This window comes from Mustela putorius, unplaced genomic scaffold (genome assembly GCF_011764305.1).
Source record: "Mustela putorius furo isolate JIRA1106 unplaced genomic scaffold, ASM1176430v1.1 tig00001033_pilon_pilon_pilon, whole genome shotgun sequence".
In the NCBI taxonomy this organism is placed as follows: Eukaryota; Metazoa; Chordata; class Mammalia; order Carnivora; family Mustelidae; genus Mustela; species Mustela putorius.
Genome location: NW_025421540.1, coordinates 2,596,878 through 2,615,145, shown reverse-complemented (window position 1 = coordinate 2,615,145; position 18,268 = coordinate 2,596,878). Strand labels below are relative to the sequence as shown.

The window sequence follows — 18,268 nt, the reverse complement described above, 5'->3', positions numbered from 1 at the left end:
TTTTTCCGGCGAGATAAACACAACACCAGGCAAAGTGGGTGCAAGGCAAGATTTATTAAAAACGCTCTCCGGCGAAGTTTCAGGGCTCAGGAGAAGGGGAGCCAGGAAAGTTGCGCTGGGAGGAGGTGGGCACCCTCAGGCGAGGTTCTGCCACTCTGGAAAGCAGAGTGGCGGAAGTCGCACCCAAGGCAGGGAGGAGGGGGCTTTTAAGGGGTCTCGGAGGAAGCTCAGGGGTCTTTTGGAAGTTTCCCTTATTTGGATATCCCGCCTGCTCACGGGATCCCATTGGTCCACAGGAGCCCGGGGCGGGGGTCTCAGATTCCTGCTTGGGCCTTTGTTCTCCTGTCCGAGCTCAGGTCTTGTGGCGGGAACTTTCGCCATCTTTGGTAGCCCCCTTCCTGCCAGCCCAACATTCCGACCTTTTGCTTAATATAATGGTGTCAGGGGCGTCGACTCGGTTCTGGCTACTTCCTGCTGACAGGGGGCGTCGTTGTAGGGGTAGTTGGAAGTGGGCAGGCGAGAGTAGGGCTGGAGGAGGAGTTGATTGACAGATACTCAGGCAAGTTCTTGTAGGCGACCCTGCAAGTACCGGAAAAGACAGGGAGCAACTGAGATTAGGAGGAGGATTATGCTTACAGGTCCCGCCAGAGGGAGCAGCCAGGTTACCCAGTTGTAGGGGTCCAGGCCCCAGGAGGATGTGTCTCACCACTGTGCTTGGATCCGATCCCTGAGTTCTTTGATCCTGGAGGTAACTATATGATTGGTTAACAAAGTAACAACATTCTTCATTTAATAATAGGCAGGTCCCCCCTTTTTCGGTGGTCAGAAGGTCTAAGGCCCGTCGGTTCTGTAGAGCTAAGGCTGCCAGGCTGGTGACTTGCATCTGTAGGGCTGTGAGGGAGTCAGCAACCCGTTCCGTGTCATCATTCAGGGCTTGGGAGAGTTTGTAAGAAAAAGTCTATGGAGGTTCCTATCCCCGCTGTTCCAGTTGCCACCCCTGTGGCTATTCCTGCCCCTGTTATGAATGGGAGGTGGGCAGCCCTTCCTCCATGGTGTTGGGGAAATAGGATGGACAGCAGCTGGGATTCAGAGTAGATGGTGGTAGGAGATAGTAGAATGAATATACAGCCCAGGGAGTCGTTAGTGGTCAGGCAGCGATAGATTCCCTGAGGGCACAAGAGAAATATTCCCAAGGGAGTACAGTACAGGAGGGAGGAATTAGTGATATGGCAGCTGCGGTGGTAAGGGAGGACACATTAATAATAGGTATGTTTCCCCCGATGGGGCCCATATGGACCGTATTATTTGTGGCCCTGAAGTTGGGGAGTGGCCAGTCAATAGGGTGGGGTATCCCTACGACAAGGAGTGAGGTAAGGTAGATAGGATAAAAGAGGTGGGGAAATGGCTGGAGGGCTGTGATTTCTAAGAAAGGGCCGGACGTATAGTAATTCAAATGGGCTTAAGCCTGAAGACCCGCGGGGCGTAGCCAGGAGTCTGGTGAGAGCCATAGGCAGAAGTGTAGGCCAGGAAAGACGGGTTTCTAGAGTAGGTTTGTTGAGTTGGGCTTTGAGCAGCCCATTGGCCTTTTCTACCTTACCAATGACTGTGGGTGGTATGGGATGTGAAGTTTCCAGGTTATGTTGAGGCTCTCAGCTACCTGTTGGGTTACACTGGAGATGAAGGCAGGTCCGTTGTCCGACTGGAGGGTCTGGGGCAATCCGAACCTCGGGATGATGCGCTCGATGAGTATTGTAGCCACTACGTCTGCTGTTTCCTGGGCGATGAGGTATGCTTCGATCCAGCCTGTGAATGAATTTTATGGCAAGGCATGGGAGTCAAGTCCAGGTGTCAGTCTTCCCCCGGCTGATGACCTCGGAGCTGTTGGTTAGGCCCTGGTCTGCAGATTCCTCCTTGTGAATTCACGGCAGAACAGGTTTTGCAAGCCCTGTGGACAACTTCGATTACCTTAGATAAGGAAGGATGATAGAACAATGGCTGAAGAAATTAGTGGAGAGCCTATGGGCCACGATGGAGGGATTGGTGGATGTCAGTAATCAAGGTGTGCACCAGATTGCCTGGCAGGGCAATCCTGTCCTGGATCCACCCCTTATCTGGCAAGGGTTTAGGCAGTAAAGTTGCAGGGTTTAAGCGGGGGGGGGAGGTAGAGAGAGAGAGATGCGGGGGTTCTCTAGGAATAGCAGATGGAATAGCTGGAGACGGGAGTCAGATGGGCCAGGGATCGGTGGCTAAGGAGCTCTGTGAGTCAGCAGGAGAGTAGACTATGATGGGCTGCCCTAAGGTCATGTTGAGGGCCTTAGAGGGGGGGGTACTTGATATCCCTTGGCCCCCAGAAAGCTAAGTAGGGTGGAGGTGTCGTCTTGGGAGACCGAGAGGGAGGGGCTACAGAGGAGGAGGTCATCCACATATGTAGTAGAGTCCTGGCCTTAAGGACGCACTGCTGTTAAGTCTGTAGGCCTGGCCGAAAATGTGAGGGCTGTCCCTGAACCCCTGGGGTAGAACAGTCCAAGTTAATTGTCCAGAAGCATGCATGTCAGGATCCTCCCAGGTGAAGGCAAAAAGAAAATAGGAATCAGGGTGCAAGGGGACAGTGAAAAAAGCGTCCTTTAGTTCCAGTACAGTAAAGTCATAGGTGTTTGGGGGAACGCGAGACAGTAGGGTTAGGAACGACTGGGTGGAGGGGGACCACGACCTCGTTGATAAGCCTAAGGTCTTGTACCAGTCGATAAGCCCCTGAGGGCTTGCGTACTGGGAGGATGGGGTGTTACAGAGGGAAATGATGGGGATCAGGAGTCCCTGATGTTAAAGCCGTTCTATGATAGTTTCAGGCCCTGGCGGTGGGCTAAGGAAATAGGCAACTGAGCTTGAGGGAAACTTAGAGTTATCCTTAAGCTGTACTTGAACCGGGGTAAGGTGGGAAGCAATGATGGGTTCTGAGGTGTCCCACACCTGAGGGTCTACAGTAGGTAGGTCATCTGGAGCGGGGGTCGAGGGAGTGGAGAGGTGTAGGATGAGACGGGTTGAGGTGGATAGAGGGGAGGAAGGGGAGAGGCAGATAGTTGCCCTTAGTTTCTGGAGAATGTCCCTACCCAGTAGAGGGACCAGGCAGGAAGGAATCATAGGAACGAGTGGGGGAAGGGAAACCCATCCAGGCTACAGGTAAGGGGAAGGGTCACCCTAGGATTGGAGGAGGTCCCATCGATCCCCATAACAGTAATTGGTGAGGTTCGAGTAAGTCCCGAGTAGGAAGGCAGAACAGAGTAGGTAGCCCCCGTGTCCAGCAAAAAAGAGATGGACTTACCCACTACCTGGAGCATAACCCTGGGCTTGGCCTGGGTGAGAGGGGTGGCTGAGTCTGGGCTTCGTCAGTCGTCCTCCAATCCAAGCAGTTGAAAGGCCAGACTTACTATCTCGGGGGGTCCCCACGTTGAGGCATCGAAGATACCCCGAGGTTAGGGCAGTCGGATTTCCAGTGGCCCATCAAATGGCATTGAGGGCAAGGCCGAGTTGGCGGCTTTGGATTGGGGCACTGGCGAGCCCAATGTCCCTCGGCCCTGCATTTGAAACAGGCCCCCCCCGACGGGGTGCGATTGGTTTTCCCCTCTCTGCTGGCTCCCAGAGCCGGCCGGCCGCAGGGCTGCTACCAAGGCTTGGGTCTGCAACTGAACCTTTTGCTGGAGTCTGGCTTGTCGTTTAAGCTCAGCCGCCTCCTCACGGGAATTAAAGACCTTAAATGCCATTTTCACCAAGTCAGAAATGGGGGTCTGAGGGTCCTCCTCAGCCTTCTTTAACTTTCTCTGTATATCCAGTGCCGATTGAGAGATAAAATGAGTAGCCAGTACCGTGGCCCCCGCAGGAGAGGCAGGGTCCAAGCGAGTGTACTGGGTTAAAAGTTAGGTCAACTGGTTAAGAAACATGGTGGGGTTGTCGTAGGGGCCTGGACAATATCCCTAATCTTGTCGTAATTAACGGCCTTATTAGAGGCTGCCCTCATGCCGGCTATGAGACACTGGACCATGCGGTCGCGGTGCCAGTGGCCATCTTGGCCATCCTGATAATCCCAACCTGGTTCTACAGCTGGGACCGCCCGGGCTCCAGCATCAGTGAGCTGGACCTGATCCGCGTGCTCCTGGGCAGCAGCCTGGATGCGTTCCCTCTCCTCTATGGTGAGGGTGGTGGTCTGGACCACATGTAAATCATGCCAGGTGAGGTCATAGGCTTGGGCCAGATACTGGAATTCTTTAATGTAGTTATCAGAACTGGCCGAAAAGGAGACCAAACGTTTCTCAATTTGGGAAAGGTCCTGTAGAGAGAAGGGCGCATGAACTCAAACTTCCTCAGCTCCAGCAACCTCCCTTGGGGGTCAGACTAACTCAGCGGGGGGCTTTCGAGCCCTAGTGCGGCTGGAGCCACACAGACACATTCACGCAGTCAGGCACTCTTCAGATTCAAACAGATTGGACACCCTCCCCTTTGGGTATCCCTGGCTAATGGGAGGTGATCAGTCTCCCCTTCCATTCTTTACGAAAGCATCTAGCTCAAACAGTAGCCCTGCGGCTGTTACAACAGAATTCAATTAAGCACAAAAGGTGTTTACCAACAGATTTCAAAAGCATAAACCTAGTTCTTTATCCCATTCTGTTAAAGGTTACCAAAGACTTTGAATGCTACCTTAAGAATGACCCATTAAAACTCTGAGACACAAGTAACCAGCAGTTCTAGTCATCTCTTTGCTAGCAGATTTTAACAAATAACAAGAGCCTATTTGACCTTCAGTAAGCTTTGATTGGAGTTTCCCGTTTACTGCGGATAAATTTGTCAGGAGTTCGGATAGGAGTGGGAGGGGGAGAAGGAGGGGTAGACGAGAGCGCTGGTTCAGAAATCCTGAATTTAAGGGACCTTGGGGTGAAGGATCGCGGTAAAGAGGAGGAGGAGGAGGAACCAGAGGCCCTCTTGTCAGTGGATGGGTGAAGCTCTCCGGGGGTTCAGAGAGAGGAGACGGGGAGGAGAGGTCCGAGTCTTTGGGAGCAGTGGGTGGCAGGGTAGGGGGAGGGGAGCGGGCCAAGAGGACCTGTGAGGTGGAGCAGTGAGAGCAGAGGAAGGGGCGAGAGTGCAGAGTCCAGAAAGCTGGACATAAGGGACCTTGGCCCATCTGCCTTGGTGCCTGCCGAGGTTATTTAGGTCCATGAAAGTCTGATAGTTAAACGTGCCTTCCGGAGGCCATTGGGACTGATTGTCTAATCGGTATTGTGGCCAAGCGACAGTACAGTAACGTCGTTTTCGCAGGTCCTGGTCCAGTTCCAGGGTTTTAAGATTGGCCAGCAGGCCTAAAACACCCCCGGGATGTTTTTAGGGTCGAATTTGGATTGGGAGGTCCCCACGATTCGTTGCCGGGCAACCCGAGGGCTGGAGGAAGGCGTCCCCTCGTCCACCACTGGGTTGCGGAAAAACTGTGTCGACTGCCGTAGAGGTTAGGACGTCTCCCAGCCTCTCGGAGTCACGGAGGTCACCTGGTGACCGGCGGGGTCCACCCTGACGCGGCCGCGATTAGGGCAGGGCTTTCCGGAAGGAGGCGCGGAATCGGGGAAACTCACCACAGCTTCGGAAGTGGCGTTCGGAAAGGCAGATCCGGTTCAGCCAGGGAAAGGAGAGAGCCTCCCCACTGTGTGGGGGCTCAATCTCCTTCCCGGGTCTCGGCACCAAATGTAAAGTTTTTTCCGGCGAGATAAACACAACACCAGGCAAAGTGGGTGCAAGGCAAGATTTATTAAAAACGCTCTCCGGCGAAGTTTCAGGGCTCAGGAGAAGGGGAGCCAGGAAAGTTGCGCCGGGAGGAGGTGGGCACCCTCGGGCGAGGTTCCGCCACTCTGCTTTCCAGTCGCACCCAAGGCAGGGAGGAGGGGGCTTTTAAGGGGTCTCGGAGGAAGCTCAGGGGTCTTTTGGAAGTTTCCCTTATTTGGATATCCCGCCTGCTCATCGGGATCCCATTGGTCCACAGGAGCCCGGGGCGGGGGTCTCAGATTCCTGCTTGGGCCTTTGTTCTCCTGTCCGAGCTCAGGTCTTGTGGTGGGAACTTTCGCCATCTTTGGTAGCCCCCTTCCTGCCAGCCCAACAGATAACACATTCTGAGAGACTCGTACTCTCTAACTCAGGAATAATGGGTTTCAGCTCTAGCCCCACGGGCGGCAGGAGTGTGTCCATACCCCAACCTCCCTGCAACCCCGTTTCCAGGCCCTTCTCTCACAGGGACTAAATCTGCATCTCAAGTGCATGAAATTAATTGAATTTATCTTTATTCATGTGATAAATTTTTCCACTCGCAAACTAAATTTCATCATTCCCCAGTGAAACTCTAGTTAAATTAGAAGCCCTTCTTCATTTTTAGCATTCTGATATTTTGGAATTTGTGGGCTATTTTTTCTTTTTTTAAGTGACAATCATTCCAAAATAGCCACTCGTGTTCTAAACAGAGCAGTTATTCACAGATGCTTATTACGGAGGATGATTGCAGTCATGTTTCTGGGGCACTGTGGGGAAGTGTTGGAAACTTCTCGGCCCAAAGAAAGATGCACAGGACCTTGGGAGAACAAAGAAGAAATGTGTTTCTCTCTGGTATGCTCTATATGGTATAAGGCACCAACATTCAGCCAGTTACCAAAGCCAGCCAGCCAGAAGTCAGAATATTTTCTGACTCAATCCCTGATTCTTTTCCATCCACATCACATGTATGGAATCACTGGGGTCAATCTATTCTACAATCGAATGTGCTCCAATTCTTTGCTCTGTTCTATGCCTGCCCCTACCTCTTTACATCAGGTTCTTTTCTCTCTCTCTCTCCCCCCATCTCTTTCTCTTGAAGACAAGGGCAGTAAACATTTTTGAGCATTGTCTCTGTGTCAGGCGCTGGACTTGGTGCAGGGCACACAAGGAGAAGTTAGACACAGCTTGATGCCTTCAAAGATTAATTCCAGAGGGGAACGAGAAGGTACTCCAAAACATTACTCAAATATTTATTATGTGCCAGGCGCTGAGTTAGATGCTTGTGGAGGGCGGGGGTGGGAGAAGATAGCGGACAGATAAAACAACATTTTTCTCCTTTTTGTTTAAGAACATTAAACCTTCCTCCCAAAAGCAAGCAAACAAACCCACAACAACCAGCTGCAATGAGCTTGGGCTCCCGGATTCCAGGGAAAGTCGCTGCAAGCGAACAACAGGAAGGGCAGGTTGTATCTGAGCCTTGAGAACTCAAAGAGCCCAACACGATTTTCTACCTCCTTTCTCGACATGTTGCCTTCTTTCCCCCTACATGGCAGCCATGTAGGGGTTTTCATCTTACAAGTCTCCTCTTACAAGTTCCTTTCCCAGAAATCATCCCTCTTTATGTGACCCCATTTGAGGGCACTCTTGGTGGTTAATTCTCTGTGGGACTGAAAGAGCCCTCCCCCCCCCAGTCGTTAACTAATTAACTGCTCTTTTGTTGTGTAAGAGTACCCCTCCTCCCCTTGCAGTGAAAAGACCCTTCCCCCAGGGTTGAATTCAATGTAACTGCTCTTTTGCCTTTCTGTAACTGCTTGGCTTTTAGGGCATGACACTTGTCTCCTGTTTGAACAAGATACCTTCTCCTAATAGCCGAGGCATGGCATGGTCACATAGGCAAGGGGGCTGCATGGTCACGTAGGTCACGTAGACAGGGGGCTGCATAGTCAGGTAGACAGGATGTCTTTCTGCTGAGTAATAAGGTCAAACTTCCCCTCTTTGTTTCCCCTTCCCGCCTTTCTCTTCGCGCGAGGGGGTCTTCCAAAGCCAATCCGCTAACACCAAGTATGCCTTTTTTCAAATGTTCAAATTGTCAGCCAATCGGCCCCATCCCATCCGGGACTTGTTTGTACCTGTCTATAAAAATCCTGCACCACCCCAGCCAGCTAGCAGGAGCTGCTGACCACCCGCAGGCATGCGCTGACCACCCGCAGGCACCTGCGTAACAATAAAGAACCTCTTGCTGTTTGCATCCTGTGGCAGTGTTGAATTCTTGGGTAAGGAGATCTGCGGGTCTTTCAGGACCAGACCCCTGGGTGGCTGGAGGGGACTGGACACCAGTAGCTGAAGCCAGGGGAGAGTCATAGGGCATGGAGGAGAAGTGATATGGTTGTTTGGGCAATGGACCTGACATTTCTGCGGAACAACCGTGTAAGGATCAGGGGATGTTTGGGCTGAAGGTAGGACCCGGAGTCCTCAAACCCTTCCTCTTCAGATACTAGTGGACTCCAAGGGGGTGATGAAATCAACAAGAGAGCCAAGAAAGGGGTGAGGGGCTACTACCAGTCAGCCCAGTGTTGTGAGAACCCAGATCTAATTTCAGTCTGAAACCCTATAAAACTTCCTCCTCATTTTTACTTTTCACAGAAAGCAGAACTTTGACATTTTAGTAGCTAATAAGCATTCCCGGTGTTCTCCTTGAATCCCTTTATTCAATAAGGTAGGTAATTCAATTGAAAAAAAATATGCACTTTTATGAGGCTCAGTGAAGTTATTTTAATTTTGGGTGATAAAAAAGATTTCAGCCTTAAACCAGAATCAGCCTGAAGGAGGTAACTTCCGTGTTCCTTTGGAGCCCAGGAACTGTGGGGCAGGGGTCTGGGGGGTGATGATTGCCTCTGCATCAGAGCACAAAATAACCCAAGGTCCAGCACCAAAGGGCTGCGGGGGTCGGGGTGGTGGTTGTAGCCAATCAAAGGAGGATTTAAAGAAAACAAGTGGTGATGGAGGAATGTGGGAGGTACAGAGTGTGGTGTTGACACTTCTTTTGTGCTCAGTAAGACTGTGTGGCACTGCTTAGAAATGGAAATAAGCGGAACTGTGTCCCAGTCTAGAGCACACCCATCGGGATGGGTGTCTGTAGCTGGCAGTGTGGGGTGATCAATTTTCTCAGCATTCTCCTATTTTCCAGACTGATGAGTTGCATGGTGTCACCGTAAAGAGACGTGGCAACTTGTTACGGGGAGGACTGGCATGCTAAACAACTCTGAGTGACAGGCTGGCTGCACTCAGACACCGAGCAGACATTTTGCTCCTAACTGAGCCCTGCGGGGTGCTCACTCTAAGGTCCCCTCCCCCGGGGACAGCAGGGAATGACAGCCACGCCCATCCCCTTGCTGGTTACTAAGGGCTTCTGGAAAGTCAGGAGTGAATTAGAGTTTTCCTACATACATGGTTGTGAACATGGCATGGGGAGACCTTGGGTGACCTCCACTGGGAGCTTTAAGTCCACTTCAGAAAAATGACAAAGTGCCTCTGAGGAATGTTCTCCCCCGCCCCTTTCACCTCTCAAATTTCACCATGCCAAAGGTGAAGAAGACCATCTTGAGCCAAAGAGGGGCTCGTTTTCCAAGACAGGGAGGCCCAGGTGCCACGGAATGGGTGTCAAAGGCGCAGTCAGAGCTGAGGGCTGTGGGCAGGGGCCAGACAGCCCTGAGCTTTGGCAGATGATGGTTGAGATTCACAAGCACGTCAGTGGTCCAGGAAACCAAGAGACACATGGGCCATAAGGAAGGATGATGTCAGCCATGTGACTCCTTGGGGCCGGAGAGACATGTCCTCCTCTTCTCAGCCATCACCCTCCCCCAGGGGAGAGCTGGGCTTGGAGGGAACCCTGGTGGGCCAATCTATATCATTCCATCATGTAATACATTGTGATCAAGAATGTGCCCAGTAACGTGCCAGGCTATGGAAAGTCATGGTAGCCATCCCCATGGAGTTTACCTGTCAATGGGAATATTTGCTTCCCAAACCCAAGTAAGGAAGTACATTAAATAATCACGAATTGCAGTAGGTTCAGAAGGAAATAAATAGGGTTTGGAGTGGAGAATAATGGGGGGGGTGTCTCTTAGATATCTCCGAAATGTGGTGAAGAGAGACTGAGAAGGAGCACACTGTGCAAACAAGGGGTGGGGGGAGCAGTGTGGGGACGGAGGGGGTCATAGGTGCAAATCCTGCAGTGAGAACAGGGCCTTTGGTGAACTCGGAGAGTTGTGACTGATGTGAGGGGAGCAAGGGTGGGAGTGGCTTAAGTTGAAGCTAGACAAGGGGGCCTGGGCAGCTCAGACGGTTAAGCCTCTGACTCTTAATCTCAGCTCAGGTCTTGATCTCAGGGTCGTGAGTTTGAGCCCTCCACTGGGCTCCATGCTGGGCATGGAGCCTACTTAAAAATAAAAAAAAAAAAAAGAAGAAGATGAAGTTGGGTAGATAAAGGCCAGGTCACACGGACCTTAAAGCCAGGGTAAGAAGTTTAGATTCCATTGTAAGGACCATGGGATGCTATTGAAGGGTGTCGGGCTGGAAAGAAACACATCACTCTCTCTGGCCTTCTTATTGTGAATGAAACAGAAAGTAAGAGAAAATTAGGAAGACTGTAGGGTTGGTGTACAAATGGCCTCATGTTTATGTCTTAATGGCTTGAAAGACCACTCAATTTCTCTGGTTCCTGGTCCCTATTTTATTCTTTGCCCAGGTGGCCCTCAATCCTGGCTGATTAGAATCACCTGGTGGAGGTTTGAAAAATTTACTCATTTGGCCCACCACTTATCAGTTAGGTCAGAATCCCAATCACAGTTGACAGACAAACGACAAACTGGAATAAAATATTGTAACTTAGATAAGACAAAGGTTCGGTACCTATGAAATAGGAAAGTGCATTATCAGGGTACCTGGGTGGCTCAGTCTTTAAGCGTCTGCCTTTGGCTCAGGTCATGATCTCAGGGTCCTGGGATCAAGCCCTGCATCGTGCTCCCTGCTCAGCAGGGAGCCTGCTTCTCCATCTCCTACTCCCTCTGCTTGTGTTCCCTCTCTCACTGTCTGTCTCTGTCAAATAAATAAATGAAATCTTTAAAAAAAAAAAATAGAGAATTGTCCAACTCTTGATTTTGGCTCAGATCATGATCTCAGGGCCGTGAGATCGAGCCCTGCATCAGTCTCTGCACTCAGAATGGAGTCTGCTTGAGTTTCTCTCTCCCTCTGCCTCTCCCTGTCGTGCTCTCTCTCTCTATATATATATTTTTTTTTATTTTTAAAGATTTTATTTATTTATTTGACAGAGAGAGACAGTGAGAGAGGGAATACAAGCCGGGGGAGTGGGAGAGGGAGAAACAGGCTTCCTACTGAACAGAGAGCTCTATGTGGGGCTTGATCGCAGAACCCTGGGATCATGTCCTGAGCCAAAGGCAGATGCTTAACGACTGCGCCACCCAGGAGCCCCCCTCTCTCTCTTTCTCAAATAAATAAATCTGCTGCTTTTTGTTGTTGTTGTTGTTTTTAAGCGTATTCTCTTTAGAATCAATAAGAAGAGGGTATTTAAAAAGTAATAAAGCCTGGAGATGACTCATAAAGAAGAAACAGACCTGGCCAGTAAGCTTCAAAAGACACACAACTTCTCCAGCAATTAGAGAAATGCAAAACAAAATTGTAATGAGATGCTATTTTCCACCCCAAGATGGATTTTTAAGAAGAAAATGACTGGTCACAATTGGTAAGGAGGCATGGGAACTGGTATGCCTAGATTCCGTGGAAACCTGCAGTGGTTCAGCATTTTTAAAGAGCTGCAATATTTATTTTAGAATAGAGAGCATATGCCACCAATCAGACAATCTAACAACTCCACTGTGAGTTTCTCCTCTACAGAAATGTGTGTGAGCGTGAAGATACATGTACAAAGGTAACATTGATAGTAGGCAAGGTTTTTTGTTTGTTTGTTTGTTTTTTGTTTTTTGTTTTTTAAGGAAAAGGATATCTCCATTAAGAGAGAAATGGCTGGATGAATTATGGAATAAAAACCTCATTTTTTAAAAAGAAGGAAATGTTGATGTAAACATACTGGCAAAGAAAACTGTCTCGTATATTCTTAGTGAAAAAAGCAAGCTGGAGAATGCAACATACAGTAGGACTCATTTATGGGAACCTGTTATACGTGTGTGTGTGTGTGCGCGCGCGCTCACATGTGCGTGCGTGCGTGTGATTATTTTGTGCATTGTTCTCTGTTCCCGTTTACCTCGAGGCAGTTAGGTTCCTGGTGATTGCTTGCTTTAGTGATTTTTGCAGGCAGAAACACAAGTTGTGAGAAGTCAATAAACTCACTGAAGGTGAGTTCAGTGAGTTGAGTTGCCTTTGAAGGTGAGACGGGAAAAGAAGGCATGCCTTTCTGGTAACAGGATGCAGGGGCCAGCATGAGATTTCCTGCTTCCTGCCATCTGAAAAGAAGCAGAAGGTAAGGGTTTGGATCCAGAAGTAAACCAGATGTTGCCCCATGGGTAGCAGGAGTCAGCAAGGAGGGAGTCCCACAGTCCCCGTGGAGCTGGTCCCGGGGAGTGCGTACCTCCGTTTGTCAAAGCACCTGGGGGTCCTGCCTCAAATGAAGTACAGAATCAGCAGAGCCATGGATCTGAAAGGAGCCCTGTGCTCACACACCACGTGACGTCCTCCTGGACTGGTACATGATCGTGATCCTTGTGTCGCTCTGGGGGTGAGGAAGCCCCAGGGATGGAGAATGGGGGCTAGATTCTGATTTAATTTGATTAAAAAAAACAAAGGAATGGAATATTTCAAGTGACATCTAATTTGGGAGAAGGAGGACTACATGTTTCCAAATACCTGGAGAAGAGACTAGAGGGGTCTATGTTTACAGCCAATAGTTCCTAGGGTTGTCCTGGGGTGAGGAGAGAAACTGCTTAAAGAGGAAGGCAGGGACTTGTAGTTTTACTCTCACACTTCTCTCTTGTTTGAATTTTTGACATTTAACATCTATGACTTTGGCAATTTTTTTTTCAAAATTGAAAGAGCAGGGCACCTGGGTGGCTCCGTGGGTTAAGCATCTGCCTTCAGCTCAAGTCATGATGCTGGTGACTGGGATTGAGCCCCGCATCGGGCTACCTTCTCAGCTGAGAGCCTGCTTCTCCCTCTGCCACTCCCCCTGCTTATGTTATCACTCCCTCCTTCTCTCTCTCTTCCTCAAATAAATAAATTAAATCTTAAAAAAAAAAAAAAAGACCGAAAGAGCTTTCTAGATCTGTACCATCCCAGATGACCCTTCCTCCCCATGAAAGTGCTGCCCCATCTTGCAAGTGCTCCTGACCCTGTCTCTCGGGGCCCTGACTCCTGATTCATTTCAGCTCTTCTCTGGGGACCCACATGTCTCTTCAGGGCAGGGGGTGGTCTGGTCCACTTTCTTCCACATGCTCCCTCCTGCCACAACAGCGTCCATCGCAGCCACACCCCCAATCGGCACCCGCCAGCCTCCAGGAGGAAAAGTCTGCTCAGAGCTGCAGAAGATTGCCTGACTTGTTCTGACAGCTTCTCTCTCTGGGTCTCCCTGCCCCCGTCTCCCCCCTCACTTAGGACAAAACATTATCTATGCAGGAGCTTCCCAATAGTGGGAAGAAATACAGGATGCGGAGTTTGATACCAAGAACCTTACAACCAGAAGTCAGGGGCTTTGGGGAGCTTGGAGTCCCTGAATGGGAGCAACAACCAGTCTGGCTCCGAGGGGATCGGATGACAGCCCTGGCTGGGGTGGACATCCCTGGGCCTGGGGTTGGGTACGGAGGAGGCATCCTGAAGTCCACAGCGAAGGGCCCACCGGCACGTGGCGAGTGTTCTATGAACACCCCTTCCCTCAGCCAGCAGGGCTCTTCATAGTGTTGGTCATGTTTTCCCAACAGAAGCCCTGGAGACATTCATAAAACTGACAGAAGTGCCAAGAAAAGGGAATGTCCGCTCATGTTTTTACAGGACCAGGTTAAATAAATATGGAAACATTCAGCACCACTGGCTGCTCCTGGGTTTGGGCAGACTGTCCTCTGCCTGGTTGCAGGGAGATACCCCAGCTATTGTTGGGGGCCGAGGGGCTGTGTTTTCCCACTTTGCATCTTCGTGGAGTATCTACATATTTAAACAAGAAAGCACCAGTGGGTTCCTTCAAATTCCTGATGAGCTGGAAGGATCTCACCACCCATCTTTTATTTTTCATTTGTTTTACTGTGGCCAATGTATACAATCCCAGGTTATCCAAGGTGAGCCTTTCCGCATAGGGTTCAGTGGCATCTGAAGGTCTACGGTGACTACCACCCACCTCCAGAACTCCTTCTTCGCAAACTGTAATTACCTACCAACCAGGAACACCGCCCCCGCCCCCCGGGCCCCTCTCAGCTCCCCGGCCACCACCATCCTATGTGAATTGACTCCCCTTGGAACCTCATGTAAGCGGAATCACACGGTGTTGGCCCTTCTGGCGACTGGCTGATCTCACGTAGCTTCGTGTCCTCCAGGTTCATCCGTGTTGTTCCACGTCAGAGTTCTCCAGCCATTTCAGGATGGAGAAACTCAATGCCTGTGAGGTTGGTTGCTCTCGCTGCTTCTCAGCATTAACTGTCTGTTCCCAGAGCGATGGGGGCAGAGGTGTGGAGGAGGAGCGTGACGGATCCCCACATGTCCTCGCATCTGTTTCCTTCAGGGCTGTGCTCTTTTCCCCCCATTGTGAAAGGGCTACCTTGGCAACGAATCCCTTCTCTAATTTTTTTAAGGTTGTGAACTGATGACCAAACAATGAGAGCAAAAGATTAGGAAGGCGGAGCCTCCGCATAGGGAAGGGAATACTGAATTGATTTTGTAAGAAAACACAAAGCGATTGTGACATGGTCCGTACACTTTGTACTGAATCTGAGAAATATGTCTGCGTGCCCTATGACACGCCAGGTGCTGTGCCAGGTCATGGGATACAACGGTGAGCGGGACTGTAGGCAGCATCCTTGACGTCCGCAGTCAGCAGAGGATAGACACGGACCCAATAATGAATGACAAACACAGCTGAACGCTCAGAGGGAAAGGACCATGTTTTCACAAAAGCATAGACCAAAGGGGCCTGACCTGCACTGGGATACTGAAAAGGTTTCCCAGAGGAATAAACATGGAAACAGAGACTCGAAATAGCAGTAGGATTTGAGCCCGAAGTTTGGAAAAGGGACAGGCAGCCAGAGGGAGCAGATTGTGTGTGTCCCATGGCAGCTAGAGAACATGTCCCTAATTCTTAGATCAATGGGACAATCCCAAGTCCTCCAGGAACAAAGGTCCATGCAGGTGGAAGCCAAGGTAGGGATAACACTTGGCTGGACAAGATTTTTTTGAAGTTTGCGTCTTCGTCTGTCCCGCCCCTGGTTCTGGGTGTTTCAGAGGAGGGTCTCCGGACTGGTCTCGGTCATGACCGTGAGCTGGAGACATGGCCCTAGGCCAGTGCCTGGATCGGGACTGGTCCGTCTGGGATGCCTGTGACAAGCCAGGAGGCCCCTGGGGACGTGGAGAGGAGGAGCCATTTCTAGGGGAAGATGGGAACCACGCTGTCAGAACACAGTCTGGGGCTTAACCATTGGCTGGACAGAGGGCTATGGGGTGGGGGGAACTTGATTTAGAAGATCTAAGTGGGCGTCTTCACTGATAGGCAGGCTGTACCTGGTGGGGCACCGGTGTCCCGGCCTCACAGTACTCTTCTCAGGGGTGAGATTAGGCTCACTCACCAAAGTGTACACAGCCACTCCGGCTGCTTGCTTAAGGATGACCCAGGCCAGGAGGGGGCTCGTTTTGGACTTTTCAGGGTTCCGAGGCCAGCTGAAAAACCTGGAAGTCTGATGAAGGGGAAGGGAATGGCAACATAGTTCAAGCCATCTGGGGCGATTTAGAGGAAGACGGTCTCTGCTGGTACAAAAATGACACTATGATCAGGGCTCTCCGAGACCACCCTCAAAGTGATGGAAAGACCGTCCTTAGATGGAGGGTTTGCCAGTGCTCCACTAGAAAGACTGACGGAGCTCGGAAAAGTGGTGAGAGTCATGGTTATGGTTTATTACAGTGAAAAGACGTGGGTTAAACCCAGCAAGGGGAAAAGGTGTGAGAGGATGCAGCCCAGGAGAAAAGAGCACAAGCTCCCAGGTGTGCTCTGTCCTGAGTTGTGCAGACAATGGCTACTGGACCCAGCGTATGTGGGGTACTAACCCCCGGGGATGCTCGCTCAAGCCTTGTGTACAGGGTTTTTATGGGGGGTGGGGAAGAGGGAACACCCACACAACTGACCGTAGTTCTCAGTCTCCAGCTACACTGGGAGTCACAGTGATCTGGCATGATTCAAGGTCCCCATCACAAACGTGCTGGTACCATGGGCTAGCCTGTGTCCTCAAAGCTCCAGGTCAATGCAAGCACCCTTACCGGGCAGCATATTTGAAGGGCTTAGGGCCCATCACTCAGGAACCCCTCAAGGGCTAATTTCTTCAGAATGCATGAGGTTTGAAGCGCCCCCCCCCCGCCCCCGCCAACCTGCTGAGTTAACCATTTACTGCAGAAACATGAATGGCCAGTGTCAAGAGATTGAAGAGAACTCTCCATCAGGGAAGGAAGAAATATGCCCTGGACAATTATCCCCACTTGGCTCTCTCGTGCCTCCAAAATGCCAATCATAATGTCCATGTGGCTTTTGCCAGGTCCCCCCCCCCCGCCATGCCCTCCCCTTGCCTCAAATTGGGCCAAGTTGGGGGTGAGTCAGGGAGACCTTAAATCAGAGAGGATCGCATTTTATGTCCCACTTTGAAGTCACTGCAAAGCTACCCAGCTTTGCAAAAATGCATATGGAAAACTGTGGGATGCTTCCAGGGCTCAGTCCAGCATTTGCCATACACAGCACACAGATGGTGTGTGCGAGATATTTTATCCCCCACTTCGTAATCACTGTGAAGCATGGATACTCACTGTCTGGCCACCTCTCCCAGCATACCCTCCCATCCCCCTTCCTCCCACCCCCCAACCCCCGCGCCAAATAATGCTTATTTTAGCATTGAGACAGATTCCTTCATTAAGTTACAGCCCTCAGCATTTTACCAAACTGCTTCTCCTTGCAACTTAGGCAACTAACCAAAGAGACAAATTATTTTCCCTGTGAATGTTTTAAATTTATTTTGGGGGAAAAATTGGGTTTAGGCAGAATAAAAAGTAATTTTGCCAAAAAGGAAAGTAATTTTACCCATCAGCTTTCCCACCATGCATCTCACCATCACAGGAAGCCACTTTGCCTTGAGGTCATTTTCAGTAACAAAAACACCCATACTTTGCCTTTCCCTTAGGTGGAACTTTCTAGAAATGCAGTGCCATAATTCACAGAGGCAACTGCAGCTTCCAGGAGTTGGGGGCTAAGTCCTTTTGGTATTTATCAAATTGTTTTACCTTTTCCATCTAAAACTGGGGCCACAGGTCAGGGCTAAGTGGAGACAATAGCTAGCAGGTGCTCACTAGGGTGACATGCTGGTTGGTGTCGGTAAGGCTTGGTTACTGCTCAAGTCTGCTGATTGTAAATACTTTGAATGTCACATCAAGCTCCACGTGGGAAGTGTGAGCAAGAGGCAGGGTGGCGGGGGGGGGGGGCGGGGGGATGTGCTGAGTCATACCCTATTCAGTGGAGCACTTTATAAATGGATAACATGATTTTCCTCACCGAAAGTTAGCAGAACAAAAGACTTAACTCCAGGCGCCCTTGGCAGATCCCAGAACAGTACAAATTCTAAGTGCCTCATGAAGTTAATCTTAGTATTTATGATGGCCTACTTATTTCAGTTTTGTTTTAGAAACTCTGTTCGCCACTCACAAAAATGTACACATCCCCGGGCTACATTGTGTGACAAAAATGCAGGTTTCCTCCAAGGCACGCTGCTAATGAGGGCTTTAAGGGGTCAAGGGCAGGAGGCTGTGGCTATCTCCCCATCTTCGAGGTGAATCATTCCATAGACCGGCATTTCTCAAACCCATGCTCTGCAGGGTGATAGGTAAACTGAAAAGAAAATTCACACTCAAAAAAGTTTGGAACAGAGAACCTGGAGAACGGGAGCCACTGCCCATTCACAGGTACCATGCCCCAGACCTTGACTTTGCCTGAGACCCCATGACCAAGAGCGATCCCCTTGGCCATGACTACCCCTTGCAGAGGAAAAGATGAGGAGAATCCTAGGAGCCCTTGCCACCACCGCAGACATCCACAGCCTTGGCCACTGGGGACCTCTGCAGGCCACTGAAGATCTGGACACTGTCCTCAGCTGATGGAGCTCCCCAAAGTCTATCCTGTTGACTCGTCTGTGACAGGAGCCATCACTTCTCCCCCACAAGCTGGACCAAATGGACCGAACAGGCATATACAGAATTTCCCACCTAGCGGCAGAAGAGCGCACATTCTTCT

The 18,268-nt window shown here is 50.4% G+C and overlaps 1 long non-coding RNA gene across 1 annotated transcript; it reads right to left on the bottom strand.

Moving 5' to 3' along the window:
- Window positions 1–1,752: 1,752 nt before the first annotated feature.
- Window positions 1,753–5,779, bottom strand: LOC123393845. Its single transcript, XR_006608650.1, has 2 exons — window positions 5,613–5,779; window positions 1,753–1,803 (listed from the first exon to the last, which is right to left on the bottom strand). It is a non-coding gene; the product is annotated as an uncharacterized LOC123393845 (long non-coding RNA).
- Between the last annotated feature and the right edge of the window lie 12,489 nt (window positions 5,780–18,268).